This window comes from Parasteatoda tepidariorum, chromosome 5, assembly GCF_982258835.1.
Source record: "Parasteatoda tepidariorum strain Cologne lab strain chromosome 5, Ptep-v5.0, whole genome shotgun sequence".
Classification (NCBI taxonomy): domain Eukaryota; kingdom Metazoa; phylum Arthropoda; class Arachnida; order Araneae; family Theridiidae; genus Parasteatoda; species Parasteatoda tepidariorum.
This window is the reverse complement of record NC_141759.1, coordinates 74899433-74914306: the sequence shown is the minus strand read 5'-3', so window position 1 is coordinate 74914306 and position 14874 is coordinate 74899433. Positions and strand designations below refer to the sequence as shown.

Sequence of the window (14874 nt, the reverse complement as noted above, 5' to 3'; positions counted from 1 at the left end):
TTTAGTCCTTTTGAATAATAAACGGTACAAAAAAAAATCTTTTTTTAAAAGTCGTAGTCAAAGGTTTAAGGTTTCACATTTGCATTTCAAATCTTACAAGCATAAGGTTGCATTTCAAATCTTGACTTGCACATTGCTATCTATATAAATAAGATTTTATTTCCTACAGGGTTCTTACGCTCCTGGAAAAAATTAATCAATTTCGTAATATTAGCTTCTACTACCGATTTAAAATTACATTTTCGCCTCCTTCGGATCGGTATATATTTACATAGATAAATTATAATAGTCTATTAACTACAAATATAATAAACATAATAATATTAAACATAATACTTCTCTTGTAGGCTCTTTCTACAGTAGTAAGCAATGGCCTGCCAACTGTTTTTTCACTAGTCATGGCTTGTCTGATAATTTCTTATCATTGACAGTAAGTAAATTGCTTCTCTTTTTATTCTCTCTTTAAGGAAAACCTTCCAAAAATACGCTTCTTTTTTTCTGAAAGTTTATATTGTAATTATATAACGCTTTAAAGCAATAGTGCAACTACATTTAGAACAGTTTAAAGAACCAATCCAGGTTTATGCAACAAGCAGCAAATACAAATTCTCAAATTTCGCAGCGTTATCAAAGAAACCACACATATTACCCTTGTCTTATCATGGTCTAAGAAACTATTGATCCAGATTTAAAACATTTGGAAGTGTTACAGCCAGGGCCGGATTAACCTATAGGCACACTAGGCACGTGCCTAGGGCCTACGAAAAACTTAGGAGAAAAAAATTTGTTGACAAAAATAATTTAGCCTTAAAAACAATAAGTGTATTTTGCACAAAATTATGAAGATACAAATAAAAATATAATATTTTTCGGTAATAAATTATTTTGCAGAATCTTATGATCTAATATATAACTTTTTTGCGATTTTTGGATTCAACGAAATCTTGTATTATGCTGTCGAATTCCAAACTACGCAAAATGTCGTATTCAATAGACATAAGTGCGAGCGATGCCAAACGATCTTGATTCATTGTTGAACGCAAATAATTTTTTATCAATTTTAATCTAGAGAAAGATCTTTCTCCTTCTGCATTTGATCCAAGAATCGACAAATATATTCTTAATGCAATATGAACGTTAGGAAAAGTATTCACTAGTTTATCTTTAACATAGTTATCGATCGAACTAATCATAATGGTATTATCGATATCGACTGCAATATCGGCAGTATGTCATGTCGGTATTGCAGATAAAGTTCGATAAACAAATTTGTAAATTAAAATCCATCTTAATAAAAATGTAAAAAAAAATATGCAAGAAAAATTTAGCATATATTTTGAAAAGAGGGGAGGGGGGGAAGGAGGGGAGGGCCCAAAAACGGCTATGCCTAGGGCCCACGAAAGGTATAATCCGGCTCTGTGCCTAGGGCCTACGAAAGGTATAATCCGGCTCTGGTTACAGCAATCAATACAAAGTCATGTAACAAACAGCAAGCAAATTACAAATTTTTAAACATTAATGTCCATTTCCAAGAAACCATTTTTATCTGCCTTTGTCCCATTGTGATATAAGAAATATAAGAAACTATTAATCCATACTTCGAATTTTTGAAAGTTTTACAGGAACCTCATGGAACAGCAAACGCGATTTTCAAACTTCAATGCCGCTTACAAAGAAACAATACCTATTAACTTTGTTCAAACATGATTTAGGAAACCATTTATCCAAGCTTTTGGAAGAATTCCAGCTTATAGCACAGAGCTGCATAACAAGCTCCAATTAACATTTTCAAACACCAGTAACGTTCAGCTTTGTCCTATTACGTTTTAAGAAACTATTTATGAAAATTTAGTTACAATTATTACAATTATAGCATTGTTAACTTAAAAGTCGATATTTCCCACACAAAACAAAAAACATTTTGTTAGTAAAATATACAACTATCATAATTTTACGTAACAATATTTTATTAATTATCGTAAGGAAACAAACAATTACCTGGATTTAAAAAATAATCGACTAAATAGGAAGAATATGGGACACAATAAAAGAAATAATAGAAAAGTGACTTTTCCTGGTAAGGATATGACACATTACTTTATTATTCATGTCATTATTAGAGATTATATAAATTCATATATTATATTAATTCCTACATCACTATATTGATTCACATGTTAATAAATTAATTCACTCATTCATGTGTCACTATGTTAATTCATTCAGGAGACTCTTTTATCTCTTTAGATGTAAATTTTAAAATATTAAATATGAATGTCAAGACGTCATATATGGCAGCATCTAACCCCTCTCTCTCTTTCTTTCTCTCTAAATTATCCCAAGCGTGAACATATAAAATAAAGATCTTGAGAGAGATTAAGTTTTTTCTATAATAGCGAAAAGCTAAACTTTATTTAAATCGATTTTCTTTGTATTTTTCTAGTGGTAACAAAATGTATACGTTAATATTTTTATTTTCGTTTAACTAACTGAACTTATAACGACTGCTACTATACACAAAAATTATTAATAAATTTATAAAATTCCTGACAATGTTCCTTAAAATTATTAAAATAAAGGTAGCCACAATCGGGAAAAACAAAAAAAGTTGTAAAGAAATATTAAAGATACGAATAATTTTAACATATTACTATCAACCAAAAATATTTGTAAATTACAGAAAGTACACACGGATGTTAAAACTGCTTAATTCACTTCCTAAAATTAATAACTTCCAAATTTCTATAAAATTTTTTTACCACTTTTTAAATTTTTTCCGATTTAAACCATTGTGCTTTCATTGTTAAAATAATTCCTGATTGTAATAGTAAATCAGTTTTTATATCGCTACCACTATAAAAAAAGTCTTTACCAGAAAGTGTTGAACGTGGCAGCTATGCTGGAAAGCAGAGCCAACACGGCATAAAGTATTATTTTAAAATTTATTTTATCCATCATTTAGTACAAATAATTTAAACAAATAAATAAAAATAGCAAATTGAATTTTACATTAATTTTTTTAATGCAAATAAAAGCATTACTGAAATTCTTTCAGTTTAAAAAATATTTGCATTAATTCATTAACTAAGAAGAAAATGCGTAGCTAGTAAATCCACAAAAGTAAGTAAAAAAATGCAGCACTTAATTAACACACTTAATTAACTATTTGTTTTGTTAATTACATACTTAAATTCGTAAATATTATTAATTTAGAAAAATTTAAATGACGGAAATGTAAAATATTTAATTAATTGAAAATTGGCTGTAAATTTAATCACAGATTTCGATATTCATAACTGATTTTTAAAAAATTCCAAGTCTCGGAACCCCTGAAATCCTTCCACGCAACTGTAGGGCTCTGCGGAACACCAGAGTTCCGTGGGACACCATTCGAGTTATACTTAAATTCGTAAACATGATTAATTTGGAAAAATTTAAGTGACGGAAATATTAAATACTTATTTAATTATAAATTGGCTATAAATTTAATAACAGATTTCGATATTCACAACTGATTTTTAAAAAAATTCCAAGTCTCGGAACCCCTGAAATCCTTCCACGCACTGATGAACATCAGAGTTCCGTGGGACACCATTCGAGTTATACTTAAATTCGTAAACGTGATTAATTTGGAAAAATTTAAGTGACGGAAATATAAAATATTCAATTAATTATAAATTGGCTATAAATTTAATCATAGATTTCGATATTTATAACTGATTTTTAAAAAAATTCAAAGTCTCGGAACACCTAAAATCCTTTCACGCAACTCTAGGGTTCTGCGGAACGCCAGAGTTCCGTAGGACACCATTCGAGAACCGCTGTTCTAGATAGGATTTGAAATGCTACGGTATTTTCTAACGATCACTGTTAAGTGCAAATAGAGACACGAAATTTAATACTTCCAGTGCATGTATCCTTCAACCTTGAGCGACAGTAAAGTCTGCCTTTGTGCTGTAATACTTTATGACTGAATAGAAATATGCAAATTATTCCAACATAAAACTCAGTCTCCGCATGTAGGAATTACGAAAAAAAATACATATTTATTGTCTCTATATCTATTAAGGCTGATGCCAATGGCTCTCTCTGCAAAGTTTATTTCTTAATAACTATATTTGGCATTTTTATACCACAATAATTGCAAAGAAACTGTTTCACTTGTTCCTAGAAACGCAATATAAAGCAATTTTTTTCTATCTCATATGCGGATTTTGGTGTAAAATGTGAACATAAACTATCTTTGGCGCTGACTGTGTTGAGCCTTGTTATATTGTTTGGCGAAAAAAAAAGAGATGTGGCATTTCAGATTTTAGGAGCATTGAATTAAATGTTTTTGTTTTTTTTTTCGACGAATGTTTGTTTATGTAGTTTTTCTAGAAGCTATTTCGCATGAAAATAATTTTCGTTTTATGATTTTCAGTAAGAGTTGCACTTATGACAGAGTTAATAAAAATGTGCTATTGTTGTCAATGTTCAAGGTTAATTGAATAATCCAGATTAATTTGAAGAGACTCTAGTGTTTTCCAATTACCATGTCACTTTTTAGAAGATTAATTGCAGTCAGCACCTTTAGACTAATTAAAATATTCTATCTTACCTGCAGACTTTTACACTCATTCAAAAAGTCTTTTCCTAGTCGTAGTGAAATATTTATTGATGTAATATTGTAAGCATATCGCTAACTTGATGAGTTAATCGTATGAGTTGTCAAAAATGACCCCTACATATTCAATACGTATCTCAGCTGCACCCCACCCCCCTGCCTGGGGTACACTTACTAAAACACTCAAGATGATTTTGATAGTTTTTAGCGAAGAATACCAATCTTATGTAAAACAAAGTGTTCTAAAATTCGACCTACAAATTCAAAGGATGATAAAGAGCATGAAAACTTACCGTAGAACGAAGGCTTGGAAACTCGTTGAAACGCAAAAATTGGTGTCTAAAAGATATACCACTTTTGTTTTTAAACAATATTTATTGATATTATATAGTTTGCTGATTACTTTACGAATTTGTGCCAATACATTTACCAATGTTATATGAAACGTTTAAAATTAGCAAAAGATGGTAACAAACTATAATATTAGTGATTGCGATAAATCATTGAGAAATTAATTTTTTTTTAACATAAAATCTTCCTAAATCGCATTCTTACTTGTATAAAGCGGTGCAGAAAATGAAAATCAAATTATTGGTATTCATACAACCCAAGGATAAAAAAAGAATTTGGAAAAATTTTTCTTTCCAGCTTTGATAACAATCTAGTGATTTGTTTGTTTTTTTAAGGAAATCGAAGTAATTTTAAGACTGCCATAAATGAAAATTTTCAATCCTGCTGAGTAAGACATTTCTCAGTGGTAGCGAAATTCATAAATTCAAATTTGGCCAATAATTTCAGTCACAAACTTTTTCATTCTCATTGGTAGTAAAATTTATATTTCCTTTTTTTTAATTCATTTATTTTTTGTAACACATTTTAATACGCGAGCTAATAAGCACCTTATTTTTTTAAATTTTAAATTTAGTATATTTTTTTTATAACCGTCGTTGAACAGCCGACCCAATTTTGTGTTTACGACTACTAATGTTCAACTCCTTAGCCTTGTAATTTAGAACCTAATCCAGAAGACAAAGAAACTCCTGGATCAAGCGTTTGGAGAAATTTGCCTTCGCGGAGGACTTTATTGATGCAAATAACCTGCATTTGCGTTACATGAAGAGGAAGACCACGAGAATCTCACACGGTTATCCTGACGGCAAGGGGACTCTAACCCATGATCCGTCTACCACTGAGGATGTTTCACGTCAGCACTATGGTCGGTGCAAGCCGGATGCGGAATTAGTATCCCAGCCATCGCCAGATTCGAGCCCTGTTCACGTGGTTGGAAGGCGAGCGCTCTATCCCCTGAGCCATCGCGGCTCTGAGTTTAGTATTTATAAAAAGGTAATAACCAAGATAAATGAATTGGGATCTTACTCCTCGTGTGTATCTATATCAACGGTTCCCGCGGATCTCCAGGGTTCCGAGAGTTGAGAATTTTTTTTTTACGAATAAGAAAATTTTTTATTACTTAAATAATGGAATATTAATTATATCCAATTAGTAATCCATTACTTATATATTATTTCCGTTATTTTTATGAAATTATTTAATTGAAATGCTTGTGAAGAATGAAATTTCAAAACAACGTTTTTTTCTAATAACTATATAGTGAATGAATTATGAAAAAGAATTTATGCAAAATTCCGAATTCACCAAATAAATAAAAATAAAAAAAAATAAAAATTCAAAAGGGGTAAGTTTTTCTGATAACAATTCCATACTTTTTTTTTCGTTTTTGTTCGGTTTTCATAACGATGGAATGGAAACCAAATTCCAGCTCATTCATTATCAGTTTATGCATACACTAAAATCAAATTAAGAATTGAGGTATAGATGCCTCTTACCAGACCTGTAAATTCAACTGTCTAACATAAAACCATATTTCAAGCCTATATAATATTGATTAATTGATAAAACGATGATGAATAAGTTGTTATAATATTGGTGAAAAGATATGATAAAAAAATTCATTCTTCATTTAATTCACTAAATATTTTCAAATTAATTAATGAAATTTAGGTTATTACATATTTTCAAAATAATTAATGGTCTTTCGCTCGTTGATGTGTTAACAATTGCTAATGAAACTTATTCATTTTGTCTCGGGCTCGGGATTCAGTCAAAAGAATGACGATCATTTAGAATTCCACAAACGAAAAAAATTGGGAACTGCTGTTCCATATAGCCCCTATTGTGAGCAGCAAAAAAAAAGATGGAAGAAAATAAATTTACTATTAATTTACTTATTTATCTATTTATTTTTTAAAAAAAAAGTTTGTTTTACAGCGAATGCAAACGAACAAATGAAAACGTAATACTGGTTTTAAAATAACTCTAACAAACAATAAACAAAGTTTAATCTAACTGTATATTATATGATTTTTCAAAACTACTTAGTAATGAAATCAAGTTTGATAAAGATGATTCCGCGTCTGATACTAGTTATCAATTTTTTTTAAAAAAAGAAAATCTTTGTTGCACTTATAAATTAATATTTTCCATAAATATATGATGTCTTTCAAATCGTAAAAATTACGAGGATGCTCCACTTATATGTTCTCAAATCACTGTAAATAAATCTGGTCACCTTACTTTGGTCACCATTTGTCAAAACTTTCAAATTGTGCTAACAGTTAAGCTATGTAAAATCTTTCAAACCATTCGTTGCTAAAAAAAAATTGTATACATAGAGTTAATATCGAAGTGTTTCAGTAATTTTGTCTAACCACTGGTATAAGATTAAAATTGGAAAAATAGCGTGCTGTAATGTAAAATATCGATATTTCCTGACAATGGAACAAATCTCAGTACAACTGAGGACTTATAAACTCTTTAAGATCTTCTTTTTAAATATTTGCAACCTATTAAATTGATAGAAATTGTAATTTGATTTTGTACACGCGCAAAGCGTAATAAAAAAATTTAATTTTAGGATTTGATGCCTCTTCATAGCCAACAAAGATAAATATCAAATACAATAATATTACAATGCATTATAAATAACGATTGTTGTCAAATACGTTATTGTTATTAGTTTTAGTAACTTTCATTTGGCTGACGAAAATATTGACCAATGTAAAAATAAAGTAAACATCAAAATCAGAAAAATATCGATATTTCTTGAAAGATAATCTTCCTTTCTTTCAAAATAGTTGCAATTTATAAATTACATGAAAGTGGAGTTAGATTTTGTAAATACGCAGGGCGTGATAATTCATTAAAAAAAAAAAAAAAAGAATTTCATTTTTCCTTAACATGGTTTCACAAAAAACCCATTTATTACAGACGAAATTACTTCATCTATTTTTATCCCTTCTACAAAGCTTAAACTTCTAAATAAGAAATAAAAATTAAAATCCTTTATTCTAGCAAAATCACTCTCGAACATTAAAAGGCTGCTTAGCAACGTTTTACTTCGAAATTAACAGGTGTGGCTCTCTTTTCAACACTGGCTCAATCAACCACGCTATTTACAACTGTCACGTCTAGCTTCAGATTATAACAACGTTGCAATTAGTGATATTTGAAAAACGTATATTTATGGTTGTGTATTTTAGTATATCTATTTTTAGGTGCCTATCAAACCAATGCATTACTACTGGCCTTGTGTTGTGACCTTTATATTTAATGGGCTTTTTTTATATATATAAAAAAGAAATAATCTGTTAACTTCAGATTAAGAAAAGTTGAATAATAGTGCCATAAACAGACGCGCTTAAATAAAAATGGTAGAAATTTTGATTGGCAATGAAATTTACTTGCGCCATTTAAGAAGTAATTTTAATGAACTTCAGATTAATGGATCATTCCAGACGAAACTAGAGAGATCTAATCTGAAACTGGAGAAAATTTTATTGGCGAAAGCTTCTATTTGACGTCATAATTCCGGTTACAAATAAACAAAATGAACTCCAGTTGAATCATTAATACTACTATATTAAGCATTTGTACTATATACAGGGTTATTCATAATTCCCTCCGGGGTTTCGAAGCGTTATAGTAAAAAAAACGAAGAAGAATATGGCAAAAAAGAACATATGAAATTATTCCGAAAGTATTCAAGTTTTAATTTAAGCAGTTGCCGGTAGATGGCAGTAACATGTACCACTGAAGCCAGTTGTAGTAAAGAAAAATGGCATTTACAGGCGGAGGGAATTATGAATAACCCTGTTTAAATAATATAATAATTATACAAAATAAAGAAATATTAAATCGTATGTTTTTGAAGCATGTTAAAAAGGAAGGAATAAAAGTTATTTTTGTAAACATAAAGCAAAAAAAAAAAAATAAAAAAAAAAAAAAGAGGAGTTTAGTGATGAAAGAAATTTATATGAAAATGATGCTGCTTCCGTTTAGGTTTGGTAAAAATCAAAGTATTTTTCACCTTTTGAGTACGCAATTTTTAAAACTATTATTTTATTTTATTACTTTACTGTTTTTATTCTTGCGTCTTTTAATTTGTGTGTGTCGGAAAGTGGTCGACATTTTGATGGAGAAAATTTTTACTTCTACCATTTTGGAAAAAAATTATAATGGTATCAAATGGTTGAAAAGGTAGAAATGACGGAAAGTTTTTTGATTAACGATAAATTAATTCTATTTGGCGACGTAATTCTGATGGCTGCGATCTGTAAACAAGAGAAACTTGTCGCCCACAATTGAAAGATCCATTTAAGTTTTGGGCACTGTAACATGTCGAAAAGTGGGCAAAATTTGACGATTAATTCTTTCGGAGATTTATATCTGTAGCAGTCAGGAAATGATTGCAAATAATTTCCTGTTCAGTTTTAGACACTGTTACGTATCAGTAAATAGTCGAAATTTTCATTAACTCTTTGGCGTTATAATTCTGCTTCTAGCGGTGAAGAAAATATTTTAAATATATAAATTCGTATTGTTATCTAACAAACAGAAAATTTCATTTCAGTTTAGAGCACCGTTACTAGTCGGAAGGTGATGTAAATTTTGATTGATTTGATTGATGATAAGTTCTACCTGGCGATGCAGCTCAGCTTGTAACTACCTAGGAAACAATTAAAACTTGTATTATCATCCAGCAGAGAGTTTTAAATACTGTAACGGTTATCGGAAAGTGGGCGAAATTTTATTGACAATAATTTTTATTTATTTATTTTAGCGATATAAATTTGCTTGTATAGTGGTCGAGAAATGATTGAAACTTGCATCGTTAGTGTACCTGTGATGTAGTCGATATTTAAGCTCTCTAGCTAATCTGGAAAGGGGAACAAAAATGGCGATTGCAAGGTTCAACCTTCACAGACACGAAAATGATTTAAGAAACAAAAACAAAAAAAAATAACTGTTGTTATGAATACGTTCTGAAAAAAATTTTTATGAATACAACTATCGTAACATCAAAAATCGGTTTAAATTCAGTTATAAAATTGGCAAGTCTTTTAATGTATGTAATAACTTTCTTTAAGTACTCCATGCCGAGTAAGTGGTAAAAAATGCTCACGATCACGTGTTGGTTTTCTGTGGGAGCGGGGTTAAAAAGAGGCTATCTGTTCAAAAATGTTATAAAGTTTTCATTTCTTCCTTTTTTTAAACATTAAATAAAAGAAGCATTCAATATTTGCAGCCATTTTTATTGCAAAGATACTTTACACATCTTTGCAATGTACATGGGTAAAAATTCAATGGGTTAAATCTATGATTTACTCAAGCACTTTCTGTATTATGTCCTTCTCTTCCACAATATAAACATATGCTAATGTTTTATTAATAATTAATTACTATTTATTTATGACTTAGTGATAATAAACTATTTATTACTTTTGATAGATTGATGGTTTTATTAATTACACTGGGTAGCAAATTTTTGGTTGCATTTACCTGTTTTTGCCTAATTCGGTTGTGGGGATTTCCAATCTGCAATAGTTTGCAATCTGCATTACTGTTCTCTTCCAAGTTTTTTTTTATTTTATTTATTTATTTATTTTTATGAAATTTTTTTCTATTTTTGGTCGAAATGATCAAGTTTAAAAACGTTAAATTCGCGTAAATGTTGCGGCATACTTCTAGGGAAGTTAAGGCACAACATCAGGATCAAAATTTTATCGGGACCCATACCAGGAAATGTCGTCGTACGAGCTGAGGTGTGCTTCCTATTATGAACTTTTCAGAAGCACGCGAAAAAAGGTTCATAATAGGGGAAGCATCCCTAGCGGTGTACGATGACATTTCCGGGGATCACTTCCTATGCAATTTTATTCCTAATGATGTGCCCTAGAACATTTATGCGAATCTCAGTTATACATAACGTTTTTAAACTTGTACGTTTCAGCAAAAAAAAGAAAAGTAACTGTAGCTTGGAGTGAGAAACGGATTGCAGATTTGTAATCAGTGAAACAATAGTGTCGAAGACCTATTCAAAAATCTCATGCAACAGAAGAAGAAAAATTATTCCCCAGCGTTATTAATATCTGATGATATTTTTTATGTATTTGTAAACTATTAGTTGCTAATGATATAATGGCGGTTTTATAAATTATTAGTTCTACTTAGTATGTAGTCTGGCGGTTTTCTAAATTATTGGTTACTAATAATTTATCTATTGATGGTTTTGTAAATTATTTGTTTACTAATGAATGATATATTAGTGGTTTTATAAATTAACTAGGAGGCTTCGCCCCCTGCTCGCTGCCGCTCGCCAACCCTCGGTACTGCTTTCGCAGTTCATTTCGGAATGCTTTGCAATCCAATGCTCGCTCATTGGATACGTTCTTAACGTCTAGCTTTTGTATACTTCTTTGAATACTGAAGTTCCGAAAACTTTTCACTGTAGAAAATTCTAAACCTGTAAATTTCAATATTAATTTGAAATTACAAACAGTTCACATATTTTTCTTAATCACACTATTCTAAATTTCAGTTGTTGAGAAAAGTAACTGTTGTAAGTTTTGTTTGAAAGTCTTTCCCACCAGAGTGTTAAAGCCATGTGTTGTAAAACAATATGAAATAGTAGTCTGAATAGTAGAGAGAGAGAGAGAATTTCTTTAAAAACACAATTGTTAATTTGGGCATTTGGCGATACAACACTTATAGAATTGAAGGATTTGTTACGTCAAGCGCTCAGGTATCTTAATTTTGATCTAGTTGCGCTTCTATGTCATTTTCATTTATGTTGCTAAGTTAACTTTCAAAAAATTCTATGGCTGGCAACAGCATTTTTATTTTTTAAGTTGTTTATTTTTATTTCGTTTAGAATTCGTTTTTTTTTTTTTAGAGAAGTGTTTTTTAACCAAACACAATTCTTTGCTGACTGTTTTCTCTATAAATAAAGTAAATATTTAGGTGTTGTGAAAAGGATCTTGTTTAGTTGTACTAAGTACTTCAGCCAAAGTTTGGGAGCCACGTAAGAGAATTATATATATTAGATCAGAAACACATCAATAAAAGGCAGAATGCTTTGGTGTTTTCATACGTAAACAAAACAAAGCAAGCGTTGCCACCGGCGGAAAAGAAATACAGCTGAAATTTGGGAGCCACGTAAGAGAATTATATATATATATATTTAATACTAATTTATTGATGGTTTCCGATATTATTAGTTGCTATTGATATATTGGTGGTTTTTAACTATTAAATATTGATGATATATTGATCTTATAAATTACAGCACTTCCTTAATTTAACTTATCTTTTTTTAATTACAGATGTGATCACATTTGTTCCCGATACATCTTAAGGACTATTACTTGCTTTTTTGTAAAGAGAAAAATATGAAGCCACTTCAAAATATCACCATTCTAACAAACCCTTGTTTTCAAAATGTTCAGATGTTAAAAAAGAACTTCAGATATTGTTTTCAACCCGTCAAAAAAAAAAATTTTAAAGATATTCGGGCATATTATTATTTTTTTTTTTTACAGATTAATATCTCAGGAATTTATTCGTCCATTGTTTGATGAAAAATCCAATTACAACTGAACTGTTCAAATTTTATAAATAAATATATATTGCATTTACAGGTCAGGTATTTATAAACATAACATTTGCATAAGACATATATGCGATTAAAAAAATTCATCCTAAAAAATTAGAAAAATGCCTAAAAGCAAAGTTATATAAAAATCTTTCTTCTTTTTCATTAATTTTTTAAACAGTATCATGCATTGTTTGGGTGCACAAAATAGAAAAAATAAGTACTGCTAGTGTAGTCCTATACTATACTACTTTATTAGATATAGCAAAAGTTATTCTTCAATATTTAATTTTATTTTTAATATATTTATTTTTGAAACATTAAAAAAAAATTGTATGAATGTGAAAGATCAGATAATCGATTGATAGTATTCCTAATAGTTTAGGTTGTATAATATGTAGTTTTCGTTATTTTAAATATCTATTTTTCCTACATTGTTGGTCGATGCATTTGTGTGGACGCTGTGACAATTTTCACAAGCCCACGTCATGTCAGCTCTCTTCAGTGTCCCACCTTCATTTTTCATCTCGATGGAGAACTAAATCACGTTCAGTCCATATGTCCTTTCAAATTAATGAACAGATGGTAGCCACTGGGTGCCTTGCCTAGTCGAGACTGTAGAATGTGTTTAAGATGATATCTCTTTGAAACTGTTGCACGACAGCAACCGTTTGATAAAGGATGAATGGAGAATGCTTAACACCATCTGAGCTTTATCTGTTATTAGCAACGAGCAGACATTTATGTTTTACCGACGCTTTTCAAGGATATGGTAGGGAGCTGGTTGGACATGGCATACCAAAACTGTCACAGCGTCTATAAAAATGTACTTGGTATTGGCCTATTTAATGATTATGTTGAAAAATAGAAAAATTTTTTAACCTATAAAATGATTTAAACTTATAATACTGTACATGTGTTTCCAAAAAAAAATGGATATCTTACTTTCATGTACATGACGCTGCAACCAGTTAAATGAAAATGGATTTGAGAAGAATTATTTTGAATGTAAAGTCAATAATTTATTTTACATTCTAATGAATTATAGCATAAATTCAAGATTTATTTAGATTTAAAGGATTTTTGTTTCATGTGTTCTAGGAAAAAGATAAAAACAAATTATGACAAATCTCGTAATCAATTTCTTGCATAGAAAAAACGTGAATTAATTATAGTAATATATATATTCTCAGATTTGATATTTTCTTATAATGATTTTTTCCTTAAAAATTAAACTGATAGCTAAAAAGAAAAAACTTTCATTAGGCCTAATCACAAATTCACTGCTACTTTTTAATCCTTCTAATTTTTCTTTTTTGTGGCTTTGCGCTATCTTGCAATAGGAAATGCTTTTATTCTTTTAATTTTATTGAAGATGAAAACAAGTTTTCAGGTGCCATGTTGTAAAAGAAAAATTGCTATTAGAATTGCTATTAGAAAAATTGGTTTCAATATTGTAGCTCGATAAATCTATTGCTTTTGTTTTTGAGTTTCTGAAAGTCTTACGGTTCTCATAAATTTTAAATATCTTTAATTAATTCTATTTTTAAAAATTAGAAAAATGATTTATAGTTTGAACATTTTGTATTCTAAGAAACTGACAAAAATATAGATGGTTTATGAATAAAACTGAATTATTATTTAATCTCTTGTTTTGTCTCTGTAAGTGTTATATGTTATTTGAATTGTGAAAATAAAATACTTAATTCTAGGTTGAAGTTATTTTTGTTACTATATTACTCGATCCTCGAACCAGTAAAACAATCCTTTTTATCTTCAGATTTAAAGGGATTAGACACACATTCAACTGCAAAAGAATTTTAGTAGTTTCAGAAAATAATATTCTAAGTTGTATTATTAGTAATGTAATAATATTTTAATAAAAGAAAATTAAACATTTTTTGTGTACCACTCTATAAAAATAGTTTAAACGTATTTATAAAAAGGTCATAATATCATAGGTTCTGTTCTTAACTTCTGTTATTAGTTACATTAAAATTTTATTTATTTATTTAGTTAACCACTGGAAGAAATATTTCGCAAAAATCTCACTGAAAATCTCAATTTTTCTTTCCTTTTTTAAAAAATGACTTAATAAAAAAAATATTTTAATAGTTTGAAATGTGGGCAGAAAAACAATCCAAATGCTTGAATTTTGAATTGCTTCTCGCAACTTATTTTGTCCCCCGCAAAACTTAAAAATTGTTTTCTATGAAGCATGTTTTCGATAGTTGTTTCCTTAAGATGATTTAAATAGACCAAATTCGCATAAAAATTGTACTCATTTTTCCCGAATTTCTAAAAATTTAACTATGTA

General features: G+C 29.3%; 1 long non-coding RNA gene across 1 annotated transcript in view; it reads left to right on the top strand.

The window, feature by feature from the left end:
- Positions 1 to 14275, top strand: part of LOC147809514 (uncharacterized) — a 28606-nt gene extending 14331 nt beyond the window's left edge. Inside the window, exons 3-4 of the long non-coding RNA XR_015433789.1 lie at positions 348 to 430; positions 12289 to 14275. This is a non-coding gene — a long non-coding RNA (uncharacterized LOC147809514). The remainder of the gene's footprint in view (positions 1 to 347; positions 431 to 12288) is intronic.
- Positions 14276 to 14874: the final 599 nt, after the last annotated feature.